The following is a 16,068-nucleotide window of genomic DNA, read 5'->3' as shown; positions in this document are numbered from 1 at the left end:
GTTTGATCAGGGATAGTCAGGACGACTTTATTAGCGGGAAGTCATGCCTAACAAATTTCATTGATTTCTTTCAAGATGATCACTTATATGGTTTTTCAGCAAGGCCTTTTGACAAAGCCCCACATGGGAAACTGATAAAGAAAGTAAAACGCAATGGTATCAATGGTAATTTGGCAAGTCACATTCAAAATTGTCTTAATGGCAGGAGTCAGGGGATGGTGTGAGAAGGCTATTTATATTACTAGAGACCAGGTCCTTGATGAGCCATATCTTGAACATTGTGCAGTATTGTATGCAGTTTTGGTCTCCTTGCCTCATTAAGGATAAACCTTATATTGAGGGAGCACAGCGAAGGATGACCAGACTGATGGTGTTTTGGCTTTCATTAACAGGGGGATTGAGTTTAAGAGTCGTGAGATCTTGTTGCAGCTCTATAAAACTTTGGTTAGACCGCACTTGGAATACTGCGTCCAGTTCTGGGCGCCCTATTATAGGAAAGATGTGGATGCTTTGGAGAGGGTTCAGAGGAGGTTTACCAGGATGCTGCCTGGACTGGAGGGCTTATCTTATGAGGAGAGGTTGACTGAGCTCGGTCTCTTTTCATTGGAGAAAAGGAGGAGGAGAGGGGACCTAATTGAGGTATACAAGAAAATGAGAGGCATAGATAGAGTTGATAGCCAGAGACTATTTCCCAGGGCAGAAATGGCTAGCACGAGGGGTCATAGTTTTAAGCTGGTTGGTGGAAAGTATAGAGGGGATGTCAGAGGCATGTTCTTTACGCAGAGAGTTGTGAGAGCATGGAATGCGTTGCCAGCAGCAGTTGTGGAAGCAAGGTCATTGGGGTCATTTAAGAGACTGCTGGACATGTATATGGTCACAGAAATTTGAGGGTGCATACATGAGGATCAATGGTCGGCACAACATTGTGGGCTGAAGGGCCTGTTCTGTGCTGTACTGTTCTATGTTCTATGTTCTATGATCAATGGGATGACAGGCTCATTGTTTGAGCTGAGTTCGAGTCAAATCAGCCGAAATTCCATGAGGTTTAGGGAAATGACTGAAGATCTCAGTGTAATGCATTAAGTTCTCTCAGAGTGAGACAGTTTGGAAGCAGGGAGAATAATGCCCTTGGCTAGGACGTCTAACATAAGGGGCCACAGTATTAGGTACAGGCAGGCCACTGTACAACAAGATAAGCATTAATGTCTACATAAAGAGACTGGTGAACTTTGGGAACACTCTGCCACACAAGGCTGTAGAAGCCAGGCACTGAATATAAATATGGATTTCTAGACACTAAATGGCAGAGAACAGAAGTATGAGAAAGAGTATCAGCGTCATTATGTTGAGTGGTGGAGGAAAATCAATCGACCGAAGGAATTACTACAGTTCCTAATTAATATTGTTTCCCCAATGATTAATCACTGTAAGGGCTATGTGCACTATGTGAGAGAAGTGCATTGAAGAGATGTTCAGCCATGAAGTGGATTGGGGGACACTAAATGGGTTGAATGGCCTTCTCCTTTCCTGATATTTCTGTACCGCCCGTGGGAAAGCTCTTTCAATGTTCCCACAAGCTCTCAGATATCAGGAAGGAGGCCTGTGTATGTTCAGCCATGAACTAGATTGGGGGACACTAAATGGGTTGAATGGCCTTCTCCTTTCCTGATATTTCTGTACCGCCCATGGGAAAGCTCTTTAAATGTTCCCACAAGCTCTCAGATATCAGGAAGGAGGCCTGTGTATGTTCAGCCATGAACTAGATTGGGGGTCACTAAATGGGTTGAATGGCCTTCTCCTTTCCTGATATTTCTGTGCCGCCCGTGGGAAAGCTCTTTAAATGTTCTCACAAGCTCTCAGAGATCAGGAAGGAGGCCTGTGTATGTTCAGCCATGAACTAGATTGGGGAACACTAAATGGGTTGAATGGCCTTCTCCTTTCCTGATATTTCTGTACCGCCCATGGGAAAGCTCTTTAAATGTTCCCACAAGCTCTCAGATATCAGGAAGGAGGCCTGTGTATGTTCAGCCATGAACTAGATTGGGGGTCACTAAATGGGTTGAATGGCCTTCTCCTTTCCTGATATTTCTGTGCCGCCCGTGGGAAAGCTCTTTAAATGTTCTCACAAGCTCTCAGAGATCAGGAAGGAGGCCTGTGTATGTTCAGCCATGAACTAGATTGGGGAACACTAAATGGTTTGAATGGCCTTCTCCTTTCCTGATATTTCTGTACCGCCCGTGGGAAAGCTCTTTGAATGTTCTCACAAGCTCTCAGATATCAGGAAGGAGGCCTGTGTATGTTCAGCCATGAACTAGATTGGGGAACACTAAATGGGTTGAATGGCCTTCTCCTTTCCTGATATTTCTGTGCCGCCCGTGGGAAAGCTCTTTCAATGTTCCCACAAGCTCTCAGATATCAGGAAGGAGGCCTGTGTATGTTCAGCCATGAACTAGATTGGGGGACACTAAATGGGTTGAATGGCCTTCTCCTTTCCTGATATTTCTGTACCGCCCGTGGGAAAGCTCTTTAAATGTTCTCACAAGCTCTCAGATATCAGGAAGGAGGCCTGTGTATGTTCAGCCATGAACTAGATTGGGGGACACTAAATGGGTTGAATGGCCTTCTCCTTTCCTGATATTTCTGTACCGCCCGTGGGAAAGCTCTTTAAATGTTCCCACAAGCTCTCAGATATCAGGAAGGAGGCCTGTGTATGTTCAACACAACAGTGTTTCTTTGTCCCTTTTCCGATACCACGGCTGGGTGTTCCATCCGATTTTATCCTTGAAGGCATCAGAGCAGTTTGATACAATTGAGTCCCTTGCTTGGCTGTTCCAGAGAACATTGAAGTGTTCATCACATGTCTGTGTATCTGGAGAGGCTTTTCGGCCAGATTAGGACAGCGCGGTAGATTTGCATCCTGAAAGTGTGTTGGTGAAGCACATTGATGTTTCCAATCGATATTGGCTTCAAGGTCACTTTTACTGACACCAGATTTGAGACTTCGATGTTTTATTAATTATTCTTAACATCCCCCAGCTGCCAGAGCATTAGCCTGGTCTGGATTAGAAACCCAATGATATTTCCACAACAGCACCATCTCCACCTGGGGTACTATCAGAAACCACACCGAGCAGGTTATTTCTGTGCTGCTTGGCAGCTCTGTCAAAAACAACTTCCAACAATTCGACGATCTTGATGAGACTGAGGGTGTGGCAGTTGGTCAGATTGTAACTATTCTCCTCTTAGGGGACTGGGCACAGCTGAGTGATTGTCCACATTGCCAGGTAGGTGTCAGAGTTGTGGCTGGAATGAAACAGCTTCCACAGGGGCACGGCTTGTTGTGCAGCATAAGCCTTCAGTCCCATTGTAGGAATGGCATCAGGGCCAGTTATCTTTATCGTATCTTTACTTTATCATTATCTTTTCTCTTGGTATCATGTGCCGCGAATCTAATTGGTTGAAGACTGGCTTCTGTGATTTTGTGGACGTCATGGTGCCGGTGAGGTGAATCATCAACTCGATACTTCTGGCTGAGGAAAGTGGGGATACTACGTCCTTGAAGTTGCACTGATGTGCAGGGCTGTTCCATTATTTAGGATGGGGATATTTCTGAAACCCTCTCCTCCAGGGAGTTGTGTAACTGACCATGCAGATGGGCTAAAAGCCCTCCACTTCATCCTCTCCCACTGGCCCAACCAGTCCCCCACCACCGATACCCTTATCTACCTAACCAAACTCGTCCTTACCCTAAACAAATTCTCCTTCAACTCCTCACAATTCCTACAGGCGAAAGGGGTGGCCATAGGTACCCGTATGGACCCAAGCTATGCCTGCGACTTTGTGGGATACATGGAACAGTCCCTCTTCCACAGCTACACTGGCCCCATCCCCACCAATCCCTCCATTACATCGATGCCTATATTAGCGCTGCCTCGTGCTCCCACAAGGAGATTGAAATGTTCATCCACTTTACTAACACCTCTCACCCAACATTAAGCTCGCCTGAACCATCTCTGATACCGCTCTCTCCTTCCTGGGCCTCTCTGTCTCCATCTGGTAAGTGCCTGGAAAATGATATCTATTTTCAGCCCACTGACTCCCACAGCTCCCTATAATATTCTGTTTTTCACCTGCCTTCCTGCAAGAATGCTATCCCCTATTCCCAATTCCTTCACCTCCACCACATCTGCTCCCAAGATGAGGCGTTCCACTCCCGGGCATCCCAGATGTCTTTGTTTTTCAAGGAGTGCAATTTCACCCCCACAGTGGTTGAAAATGACCTCAGCCACATCTCTTGTGTTTCCCACACCTCAGCCCTCATAGCCGTCCCTGCAATAAAAACAAAGACAGAATTCCCCTTGTCCTCATGTATCACCCCATCAAATTCCAGATCTGATGCATCATTCTCCACCACTTCAACCATCTGCAATCTGATCCTACTCCCAAGGATATATTTCCCTCCCTGTCCTTTACTGCCTTCCGGAGGGGCTGTGCTCTCCACGATTCCCTCGTCTGCTCCACACTCCCCACTAGCCCCACCAGGCCTGGTACTTTCCCCTGCAGCCACAGGAAGTGCTACACCTGCCGTTACACCTCCCCCATCACCTCCATCCCAGACCCAGGAAAACCTTCCACATTAAACAGATATACACCTGTACGTCCGCTAATGTGGTCTATTGTATCTGCTGTTCCCGGTGTGGCCTCCTCTACATCGGGAAAACCAAAAGGATGCTTGGAGACTGCTTTGTGAAGCACCTACGCTTCCCCCTCATTGACCAACCCTGACCCCCACTTCCTATCTACACTCACCTCACCTCTACTAGCCTCATCCCCGCCTCCCCGACCTGTCCATGTTCCCTCCCACCTACCCGCCCCCTCCCCCTCACTGACCAACCCCCGTCACACCTCCCTACCTACCCTCACCTTTACTGGCTTCATCCCCACCTCCTTGACCTGCCCGTCCTCTCTCCACCTATCTCCTCCACTGATTCCATTTTGTTGCCACCTCCCCCTCTCTCTATTTATTTCAGAGCTCTCTTCCCCTCCTTTCTGAAGAAGGATCCAGACCCGAAATGTCAGCTTTCCTGCTCCTCCGATGCTGCCTGGCCTGCTGTGTTCATCCAACTCCACAGCTTGTTATCTCAGCCTTCAGCATCAGCAGTTCCTGCTGCCCCCATCACCATTCATGACTGGCTCCAGCAGGATAGTTGGTCTGTTGATCTTGCAATCATTCCACCCTGTCTGTAATGTGTCAGTTCTGCTGTCTGTAATGCAAGCAGTCGAATGCAGTATCTATAACAGTTGCCATCAGTTTCAGGTACACATGGTTCTGACCCCGGCGTGTTTGCCTGCACTCGTCACTGAACCATTAATCAGCTTCATGGGAATCATAGACTGAGGGATTATCTGGGACAAAGAGTCACAGATTCTGGTGGAATACAATTCTGCTGCTGCTGCTGGGGTTTCCATCACCACATGGATGCCCAGTTTTGAGCTGCAATAAGTGCAACGTAATGTCCCCCAGTTCAGACTGAGTCCCCATTGTACACAGTGACCTACTCTGTTTTCTGGTGTGGTAACACTTGCATTTTAATATTCTCATTCTTCTCTCCATGATAACACACCACCAATTTGTCACATTCCTCAAAACCCTTTAACATATTCATCTGAACGTTTACCCCTCCAGTAGAGGCATCTTTGGGTGGCACGGTGGCTCAGTGGTTCGCACTGCTGCTTCACAGCACCCAGGATGCAGGCTGAATTCCACCTGCAGGTGTCTGTCTGTGTGGAGTTTGCATATTCTCCCAGTGTCTGTGTGTGGGTTTCCTCCAGGTGGCCCGGTTTCCACCCACAGTCCTAAGATGTGCAGACGAGTTGAATCGGCCTTGATAAATTGCCCATTGTGTTGAGCGATGTGTAGATTAGGTAGGTAATAGGGGAGTGGGTCTGGATGGGATGCCCTGAGGGTCGGTGTGGGCTTGTTAGGCTGGAGGGCTTGTTACCAAACCATAGGAAGGTTTTTTTTAAAGTGAATGTTTCTCTCCCTGACCATGATTAAGAGCTCTGCAATGTCAGTGATGCAAGAGTTATGTAGTTTCAGTACCAATTAATTTGTTCACCTTGTGCTGTCATTCACTTCTCAGTTTCTGGTGATCCATGTTGGGCAGGGTTTTTGAGAAACTTTGACGTATGTTTTGGAATTTATTCAAAAACACAAATTGCTGAAGAAACTCAGCAGGTCTGTCAGCATCTGCAGAGTGAAAGCAAGGTTAAGCTGTTGGATCCAGTGATGTCTTTTCAAGGCTCCCAGTTTCTCCAGCAATTTTGCTTGTTTCAGATTTCCAGCATGCACGGTTCTTTGTTTTGTTGAAAATTCAGTGAGTGCTAATTCATTTCTGGAGAAATTCAGCAGGCCTAGAGCATCTGTGGAGATGGAGAAACAGGGTTAAAGTTTCAAGTCCAGCGAGACCCTTCTTCAGACTGAAAAGGGTTTGAAAACAAACTTTTTATAACTTGACAGAGGTGGAGGAGGGGTGATAGAAAACAGAGGGTGTGGGGGAGCAGTGCAAAATACAAATGGGCTTTTAATTCCGGTGGAAGAGAAGCAGGTGTACAGTGGGAATAAATAAAGGTGTGAGTGGGGGAGATGGGCTCTCTCTATTGAGTGCAATGTTAACAAGACACGAACAAGACAAAGTCACATCGTCTGCATCACAGACAACAGGAACTGCAGATGCTGGAGAATCTGAGATAACAAGGTGTAGAGCTGCATGAACACAGCAGGCCAAGCAGCATCAGAGGAGCAGGAAGGCTGATGTTTCGGGCTTTGACTCTTCATCAGAAATGGGGGAGTGGAAGGGAGTTCTGAAATAGATGGGGAGAGAGGGAGAGGTGGATTGAAGATGGATCGAGGAGAAGATAGGTGGAGTGGAGACAGACAGGTCAAAGAGGTGGGGAAGAAGCCAGTGTAGGTGGGGAGGCAGGGAGGAGATAGTTTATTCCAGGGACAACGGACAGGTCAGGGAGGCGGGATGAGATTAGGAGGTAGGAAATGGGGGTGTGGCTAGAGGTGGGAGGACGGTATAGGTGAGAGAGGAGCAGCTTAGAGAGGCGGGTATGAGCTGGGCTGCTTTTGCGATGCGGTGGGGGGGGGTCGATTTTGAAGCTTGTGAAATCCACATTGATACTATTGGGCTGCAGTGTTCCCAAGCGGAATATGAGATGCTGTTCCTGCAGCCTTTGGGTAGCATTGTTGTGGCACTGCATGAGGCCCAGGATGGACATGTCGTCTGCGGAATGGGAGGGGGGGGTGTTGAAATGATTTGCAACTGGGAGGTGCAGTTGTTTATTGCGCACTGAGCGGAGGTGTTCTGCAAAGCAGCCCCCAAGCCTCTGCTTGGTTTCCCCAATGTAGAGGAAGCCACAATGGGTCCAGCGGATGTAGTATACCACATTGACAGATGTGCAGGTGAACATCTGCTTGATGTGGAAAGTCCTCTCGGGGCCTGGGATGGCAGTGAGGGCGGTGGCGTGGAGGCAACTCCGCCCACAGCTGACGCCGACGCAACTTCGCCCACCACCACCGACGCAAATCCGCCCACAGCCGAAGCCAGCATCGCTCCGCCCACAACCTCGACAGACAGCAGCTCCAGAGGAGATAACAACCCAAAGCCCTGTTGAGTCTTCACCATCCCTGCAGACCTTCCCCGTACGGAGGATGAACGTTCAATCCTCAGTACAGGGCTCAACTATGTCTCCCTCCACCCGCACATCAATGGATACCGGTTACGTTTGGGGATTGAGCAGATTTTCCGCCGCCTCCACCTCCACACTTACTTCTTTAACTGTGAACCTAACCCTCCCTCGACTGACCCCTTCTCCCACCTCCAACACAAGCCCCTATCCTGGGCATCACTCCAAGGTTTCCTCCCCTCCCTTGACCTCTTCATCTCCAGTTGCCATCAAGATATCAGTTGCTTCAACCTCTCCACCCCTCTCACCCACTCCAACCTCTTCCCTGCAGAACAGGCAGCCCTCCGCTCCCTCCGCTCCAACCCCAACCTCACCATCAAACCTGCGGACAAAGGAGGTGCGGTTTTAGTATGGCTCACTGACCTCAACATCACAGAGGCCAGACACCGACTCCCTGACACCTCCTCCTACCGCTCCCTGCATCATGATCCCACCCCAGAGCACCAAAACATCATCTCCAAAACCATGCACAACTGCATCACCTTAGGTGACCTCACACACACAACATTCAACCTTATTGTTCCCCAACCCTGCGCTGCCTGCTTCTATCTCCTTCCCAAATCCACAAACCTGACTGCCCTGGTGGACCTATTGTCTCCAATTGCCCCTGCCCCACCAAACGTATCACCACCTACCTGGACTCCAATTTCTCCCCTTTGGTCCAGGAACTCCCCACCTACGTCCATGGCACCACACACACACTCCACCTCCTCCAGAACTTCCAATTCCCTGGTCCCCAATACCTCATTTTCACGATGGACATCCAGTCCCCATACACCTGCATTCCCCATGCAAATGGCCTAAAGACCCTCCACTTCTTCCTGTCCCACAGGCCTGACCAGTCCCCCTCCACCAACACCCTCATCTGCCCAGCCAAATTCGTCCTCACCCTCAACAACTTCTCTTTCAATTCCTCCCACTTCCTACAAAGGGGGTGGCCATGAGTACCCGCACGAGCCCAAACTATGCCTGCCCCTTTGTAGGCTACGTGGAACAATCCCTCTTCCACACCTACACTGGCCCTCAACCCCACGTCTTCCTCTGTTACATTGATGCCTGCATCAGAGCTGCTTCATGCTCCCAAGAGGAGCTCGAACAGCTCATCCACTTCACCAACACCTTCCACCCCAACCTTAAGTTAACCTGGACCATTTCTAACACCTCGCTCACCCTCCTGCACCTCTCTGTCTCCATCTCCAGCAACCACCTAGAAATCAATATCCATCTCAAGCCCGCTGACTCCCACAGCTAGTTAGAATACACCTCCTCTCACCCACCTTCTGCAAAAATTCCATCCCCTTTTCCCAATTCCTTCGCCTCTGCCTCATCTGCTCCCAGGATGATGCATTCCACTCCTGCACATCTCAGATGCCCCTCGTTTTTCAAGAACCGCAACATCCCCCTGCAGTGGTCGGGAACACCCTCAACCACGCCGCCCGCATTTCCTGCAACTCATCCCTCACACCCCGTCCCAACAATAGCAACAAAAAAGAATCCCCCTCATCCTCACGTACCACCCCGCCAATCTCTGGATCCAATGCATCATCTTCTTACACTTCTGTCATCTGCCATACGACCCCACCACCAAAGACAATTTTCCCTCCCCACCTTTGTATGCTTTTGTAGGGACCACTCTCTCTGCCACTCCCTTTCCCGCTCCATATTCCCCTCCGGCACAATCACACCCGGCACTTTTCCCTGTAACCGCAGGAAGTGCTACAACTGCTCCCAAACCTTCTCCCTCACCCCCACACCAGGGCTCAAGAAGACTTTCCGCATCAAGAGATGTTCACCTGCACATCTGCTAATGTGGTATACTGCATCCCCTGCAGCTGTTGTGGCCTCCTTGACATCAGGGAAATCAAGCGGAGGCTTGGGGACCGCTTTGCAGAACACCTACACTTGGTTCACAATAAACAACTGCACCTCCCAGTCGTGAACCATTTCACCACTCCCCCCCCCCCACCCCCCGCCGCATTCCACAGATGACATGTCCATCCTGGTCCTCCTGCAGTGCCACAATGATGCCACCTGAAGGTTGCAGGAACAGCAACTCATATTCCGCTTGGGAACGCTGCAGCCCAATGATATCAATGTGGACTTCACAAGCTTCAAAATCTCCCCTCCCCCCACTGCATCCCAAAACCAGCCCAGCTCATCCCCGCCTCCCTAACCTGTTCTTCCTCTCTCCTATCCCCTCCTCCCACCTCAAGCCGCACCCCCATTCCCTCCCTACTAACCTCATCCCGCCCCCTTGTCCTGTCTGTCCGACCTGGGCGGACCTATCTCCTCCCTACCCCCCTATCTACATTCATCTTTACTAGCCCCATCCCCACCTCTTTGACCTGTCTGTCTCCTCTCCACCTATCTTCTCCTCTATCCATCTTTGATCAGCCTCCCCCCTCTCCCTAATTATTTCAGAGACACCTTCCCCTCCCCCATTTCTGATTAAATGTCTCGGCCCAAAACATCAGCTTCCCTGCAACTCTGATGCTGTTTGGCCTGCTGTGTTCATCCAGCTCTACACCTTGTTATCTTATCTACATCATATTGTATTAACCACGTCTCCATGAATAACTCTGAATTTCATGCACAAATGTGAACATTTATCTATGCATGTTATCTATCTGCACACACGCACACTGATTAAACAGTGTATATAAAATCACTTCTCCTCCATTCCATTTCAACCTACCGTGTTTTGTTTACATTGCCACTCACCATTCCTTCAGCCAAATTTATTCTGTTTCTTTCACTGTGTTTTATTTTATTCCGTCTATGAAGAAGAAATTGGCTACTGGGCGATATCACGTTAGTCCTGTCTAGTCTGCACACACACTGTCTCCTCTTCCTTACTGTTCCTTAATCACTCACAAGGATATTGTCTCTGACCCTTTACTCCCAATAAGCAAAGCAATTGGAAATGTAATGTTTACTTTTGGGCGAAAGCCAAAAAATCGGTAAAGTAAAGCTGCATAAACTGCAAAAAAAAGTTCTTTGTAACGTTAGAAGCAAATTGTTGAAAGTATTGTGTTAAAGATAAAATGTTGCCTTCTCAGAGCTGTGAGAGCAAAGTTCAGCAAAATCCTGTCCTTCTCCAGGCAGTTGTGGCCAGAGACAGTGTTTAGTTTGGCAGTTGTTGTGGTGGAGGAGACTTCAGTGCAGTAACAACCTCTCGATGGGCTCTTAGGAAAGCAGTTACGTGTGATATCGCATGTGGATGACACGGCAGCATCATCGAGCTTGTGTAGAGAAAGCATCACCTTTCTCCTTTACTTCTCTCACTGTGAGAGTAATTGGAGATGGACACTAAGACCAATAGCAGGCAATGTCAGCATCCCACCCAGACCAGGTATTGTTGTTCCATTAAAAGTGTCAGAGTGAAGGGGGTTAACTGGAACTGTTTGTTCTGTGACTCAAATTAATGTCAGTCTCCATAGATCCGAACTGTGTCGCTGGAGGGTTTCCCTCTTCTGTTAATAAGGGGTTTCTTCCAATGCGTTATCCCGTGGTATCAGTGGCTGTGTCATCCTCAACACGATTGGGATCAACAGCTCCAGAGAGAGGGAGAGATCAGAATCTGTGAAGAGCAGGCAGAAATGTTCCAATTATGGATCAGAATCTCAGAACCATAGACGGGAATGTTACGACAATGTACCAGAATCTGACAGGAATAGATTGGAATGTTCCAACAATGGACAGGAGTTCATCCTTAGGCCTTTACTGGCTTTCGATCGATTGGTTACCATTAACATGGCGGATAGAAGCTGTACTGATAGTTATTCAAGCGGGTTACTATCCCATCCTTGGGATTGTTGGTGTTCCTGGTAAGTCTCTCTATCTCTGTCCATTTATTAATTCTGTAAGCCCTTGTGAACAGCATCTCAATTTCTAAGTTCTGTATTTGGCAAAGAAGGAAACTATTGTATTCACTTTCAGTACAAACTCAATTCTTATTCTGTGGCTTTTTTTCACCTTCAATTAACAAACATCTGAGGAGGAATAAAAGTGTTCATAACTTTCCTAAACAGTGGAAAATAACTGTTATGACCCAAATAAAAGCTGGAGTGGGAGGGAAAACAAACAAATTGGCCCATTTTGTCCTGAGCTGATTTATATCACAATATTCCCTTCATCAACAATAATATTCCCAGTTTTCACTTCTGCCTCAGTGCTCTTTCTGAATAAACCATAACATTCTCCTTTCCAGTTGCAGTTCGCTTCTGGCCACACTTGCAGTTACTAATATTTTGATTGTATACTTATTCTTATCTCTACATGGGCCTAAGCCAGTTGCAAAGTGTGAAGCCAGTTTGATTCTAAAATGAGGTGGCCACAGCTTTGTGCCACTGGTTACAGCATAATCCATCGTTGGCCGTAAAATGACAGTTACATTGAACTGTTTAGATTCTAGAACTCTCCTTGTAGGAGTGGGTGTCATGTCCATCATCTCCTAAGTGCAGTGCTCCGATGTATTCACTTGGTGACAGAGGCCATGTCTCTCCATCTCAACCCCACTGACCTCCTGCTGGGTGGGATACAGTACTCTGTCTCCACTGAGGAAGATGCAGAAAATCTTCCAGAAATTCCACAGGGCAGAGTGAATGTGAAAATGAGAAACTGTGGGAGATTTAAATAAATAAAGTGGAATTACATAAAGCTAATTGAACTGAAGCTTGGTACGTTTCTCTGCTATGTTCCAGAATATACATGGAGGTGGCAATAGAGCTAGTGAAAGAGCTACCGGGTCATAATGCTCTTCAGTCCAACCAGTCCATGTCAAACATAATCCCAAACTATCCTAGTCCCACCTGCCTGGGTTTGGCCCATATCTCTCCAACTGTCTCCTGTTCATTTCCTTGTCCAAATGTCATTTAAAACTTGTAACTACGAGAAAGAATTATTGGCAACCATTCACAATTCTTAAGATTGTGGATTTTCTGTTTCCTGCAGAATGGAAAATAGCTCTTGTCACCCAGATAAAATCTGGAATGGGAGGGAAACAAAACAAAACTAAAATTTGGACGACTTGATGCCAGTTATTAGGAAAATATCGGAATCTTTTATGGGGATTGTGAAAACTAGACACTTGGGGAATCATAAGATGACTTGGCAGAATCAACTTAGATTCAGAAAAAGGAAATCATCTTTGGTAAACCTGTGTTAATTAAAGTATCCACAAATTTTGGATCTGCGTCCAAATTATCCGCAGAAATATCTTCCATTGCTGCTTCACAGTGTTCCCTGCTAAGATTGTATTCCTGTTAACTTTGGTTAGTTCCTCCCTCATGTCTTTGTAGTTTTAGTTCTCAATTATAATTGTGTCACATCCAAACGTGAGCAATATATTTAAACTGAAAGATGGAGGTTTAAGAGCTAATATATGGAGAAAGATTGGAGTATTTACTAACTCAATATCTGTAATACATTTATGAGCAAGGGAAAAAGTGAGAGAGCACATGGATGATGAGATGTAAAAGTAGAGAAAACAATATTATCAACAGAAGTAAATGTACTTTCCTATTTGTTTTGGCAATTCCTGTGTGTTCTGATCCTTTGCCAAGTACATGTACGACTGAGTAATATGTATATAACAGTTGAAGCATCCACACATGAGAACCAGTGGGAGTGGAGTATTTGAATTTACAGAACACTTTTGACATGGTTGCACATAGGTGTGTGACAAAAGTTGGAGTCGAGGGGTAGGTGGAAATACACTACATGGATTGAGAATTGTTTCGTTGAGACCATACAGAGAGTCAAGCCCGTTTCCAGACTGAACGCTGCTACTTTTGGTATATAACATGTACCAGTGTTTGGATCACAGGAATTTGAAAGGCATTCAAACAACTTGGATGTGGCCAGCAATAGCGTACATCTCATTTTGTGTTGATTAAATGGTGCAAGGTTGGGAAGTGTTGTTGTCCCAAAAGACCTGCCTGTCCTTCATCATAAGTTGCCAAAAATAGTACATATCAGAGTATCAGGAACAAGGGAAGTAAATGGTATGTTGTCCTTCATTGTAAATGATTCAAGTACATAAATAAAGCCATCTCTCTGCACTTGTAGAGCCTTGATCAGAGAGTATTTAGGGGCATCGTGTACACATTTGGTCTCTTTTGGAAGGAAAGATCTTCTTGCCACAGGCTCAGTGCAAACGAGTATCACCAGTCTCATCACTGAGATGATGGTCCCATGAGGAAACTGACTGTTTAATCTGTAAAGCCGTGAAAGAGTAACAGATAATTCCATTAGAACTTGGAGTTCGTGTTGAATGCTTATGTCCAAAAAAAACGCACTGATAAGATGAGAAATTCCATAATTTGCCTATTTCAATACACGTAGATTTTACATGTAGAATTATATAGAGCCCCATGTCAATTGTGGCAGAAATGCAGACTCTTAATGAAATCTTGCCACATTGATGTGTGACTCTCCACTTAATGTCATGTTGTTCACAATCCCGACATTTTCCGTATTACCCTACTTCTGAAACAGAAGCCATTCCAACCAGATTCTGGGGTCCATAGAGAACACAAGTCTGTCGTGTTGGAGGATGCCACCTTGAGATTTTGCACAAAACATTAAGCTTCCACCTCACTGCTGGAAAACCGTTTTAAAGTATTACATATGTACCACGAGCAATGGACACATGAGGAACAGCGTGAAGCAGACTGTCTGTGCAGCCCCTGCCCCATTTGCTTGTCATGTTGCAGCATCAGTTACCTCACTCTGTTTCCATGTAAGTGACTGTAGGGGCTGAATGGCCTCCTCCTGTTCATATGTCAGTGACTCAAGGGAGTGTACAGCAGGGCCAAGTGCCTAACTGGGCTTCCCCGGGATCCTGTGTAACAGCTCGATGTGAGAACTATTGTGGCAATGCCGGAACTGTAAGAAATTGTTTTGTCCTGGTTTCTTTCAAGAGCGAGATCCAACGAGATGCACAAAGCTGACTACTTAATAAAACTTGAGGAAACAGCTTGAGAGGCTTCAGTTTTTTTTTTGCAAAATCTGTCAACTATTTTACTAATGTAGCTCTGAATAAATGTAAACAGAAAGGCACCACAGATTTCTGGGGAAGAGAATTCCCAGTCAAAATGCCCTTTTCGAATTTCTTCTCATCCATCTTATAGAATCGGAAACTCACACAGCGCAGAAACAAACACTTTGGTCCAACCTGTCCACACTGACCAGATATGTAATACGATCTATTCCCATTTTCCAGTATTTGGCCGATATCCATCTAAACCCTTCCTATGCATTTACCAATCCAGGTTCCCTTTAACTGTGTAAATGCACCCATCCCCACCACTTCTGGCTGCACTTTCTGTACACACACCACTCTCTGCATGAAAATGTTGCCCCACGTTCCCTTCTATATCTTTCCCCTCTCACCTCCAACATAGGCACTTTACTTTTTCACTCCTGGGAAACAGATCCGGGCTATTCAGACTATTCATGCTCCTCGTGATTTTATAAACCTCTGTAATGTCACCCCTCAATCTCCATCACTGCAGAGGAAAAAACTTCAACCTATTCAGCATCTCCCTCTTGCTCAAACCCTCCAATCCAGGAGCATGCTTGTCAATCTTTTCTGCTCCTCTCAAGGTTAACAACATCCTTCCTTTAGCAGAGCCAACCGAAATGTGTGCAGTATTATTAAAGTGGCCTCATCAATGTCCTGTACAGGAGCAACATGCCATCCCAGCCCCTATACCCAATGCTCTGACTGATTAGGGTAACCGTGACAAATGTGTCCTTCCCTACCCTGTTTCACATGCTACTCCACTTTCAAGGAACTATGTGCGTGCCCCCAATGTCTCTTTATTCAGCAACAGTCCCCAGGGCTGTGTAAGTCCTGCCCAGCTTCACCTTACCAAATGCAAAACCTCTCATTTATCTAAATTAAACTCCATCAGCCACACCTTGGCCCATTGGCCCATCTGATCAATGTCCCATTGCACTCTGAGATAATCTTCACCACTGTCCACGGCACCACTTTTTGATGTCATCTGGAAACCTGCTAACCATGCCTCTGATATTCACATCAAAACACTTTATATTAATGATGGAAAGCAGTGAACTCAGCACTGATACTTGCGGCACACCGCTGGTCAATGGTCTCCAGTCTGAAAAACAATCATCTGCCTTCAAGCCAGATTTGAATTCAATTGGCTATCTCCCCTGGATCCCATGTGTCCCACCATTATTAACCTGTCAACCATTTGGAAAATTACCAAACATCATTTTAAAGTCCATATCGACGTCTGCCACACTGCCTTCATCAACTTTCTTTATCACCTCTTCAAAATAATC

The sequence above is a fragment of the Stegostoma tigrinum genome, unplaced genomic scaffold (genome assembly GCF_030684315.1).
Source record: "Stegostoma tigrinum isolate sSteTig4 unplaced genomic scaffold, sSteTig4.hap1 scaffold_89, whole genome shotgun sequence".
Taxonomy (NCBI): Eukaryota; Metazoa; Chordata; class Chondrichthyes; order Orectolobiformes; family Stegostomatidae; genus Stegostoma; species Stegostoma tigrinum.
This window is presented reverse-complemented; position numbering follows the sequence as displayed.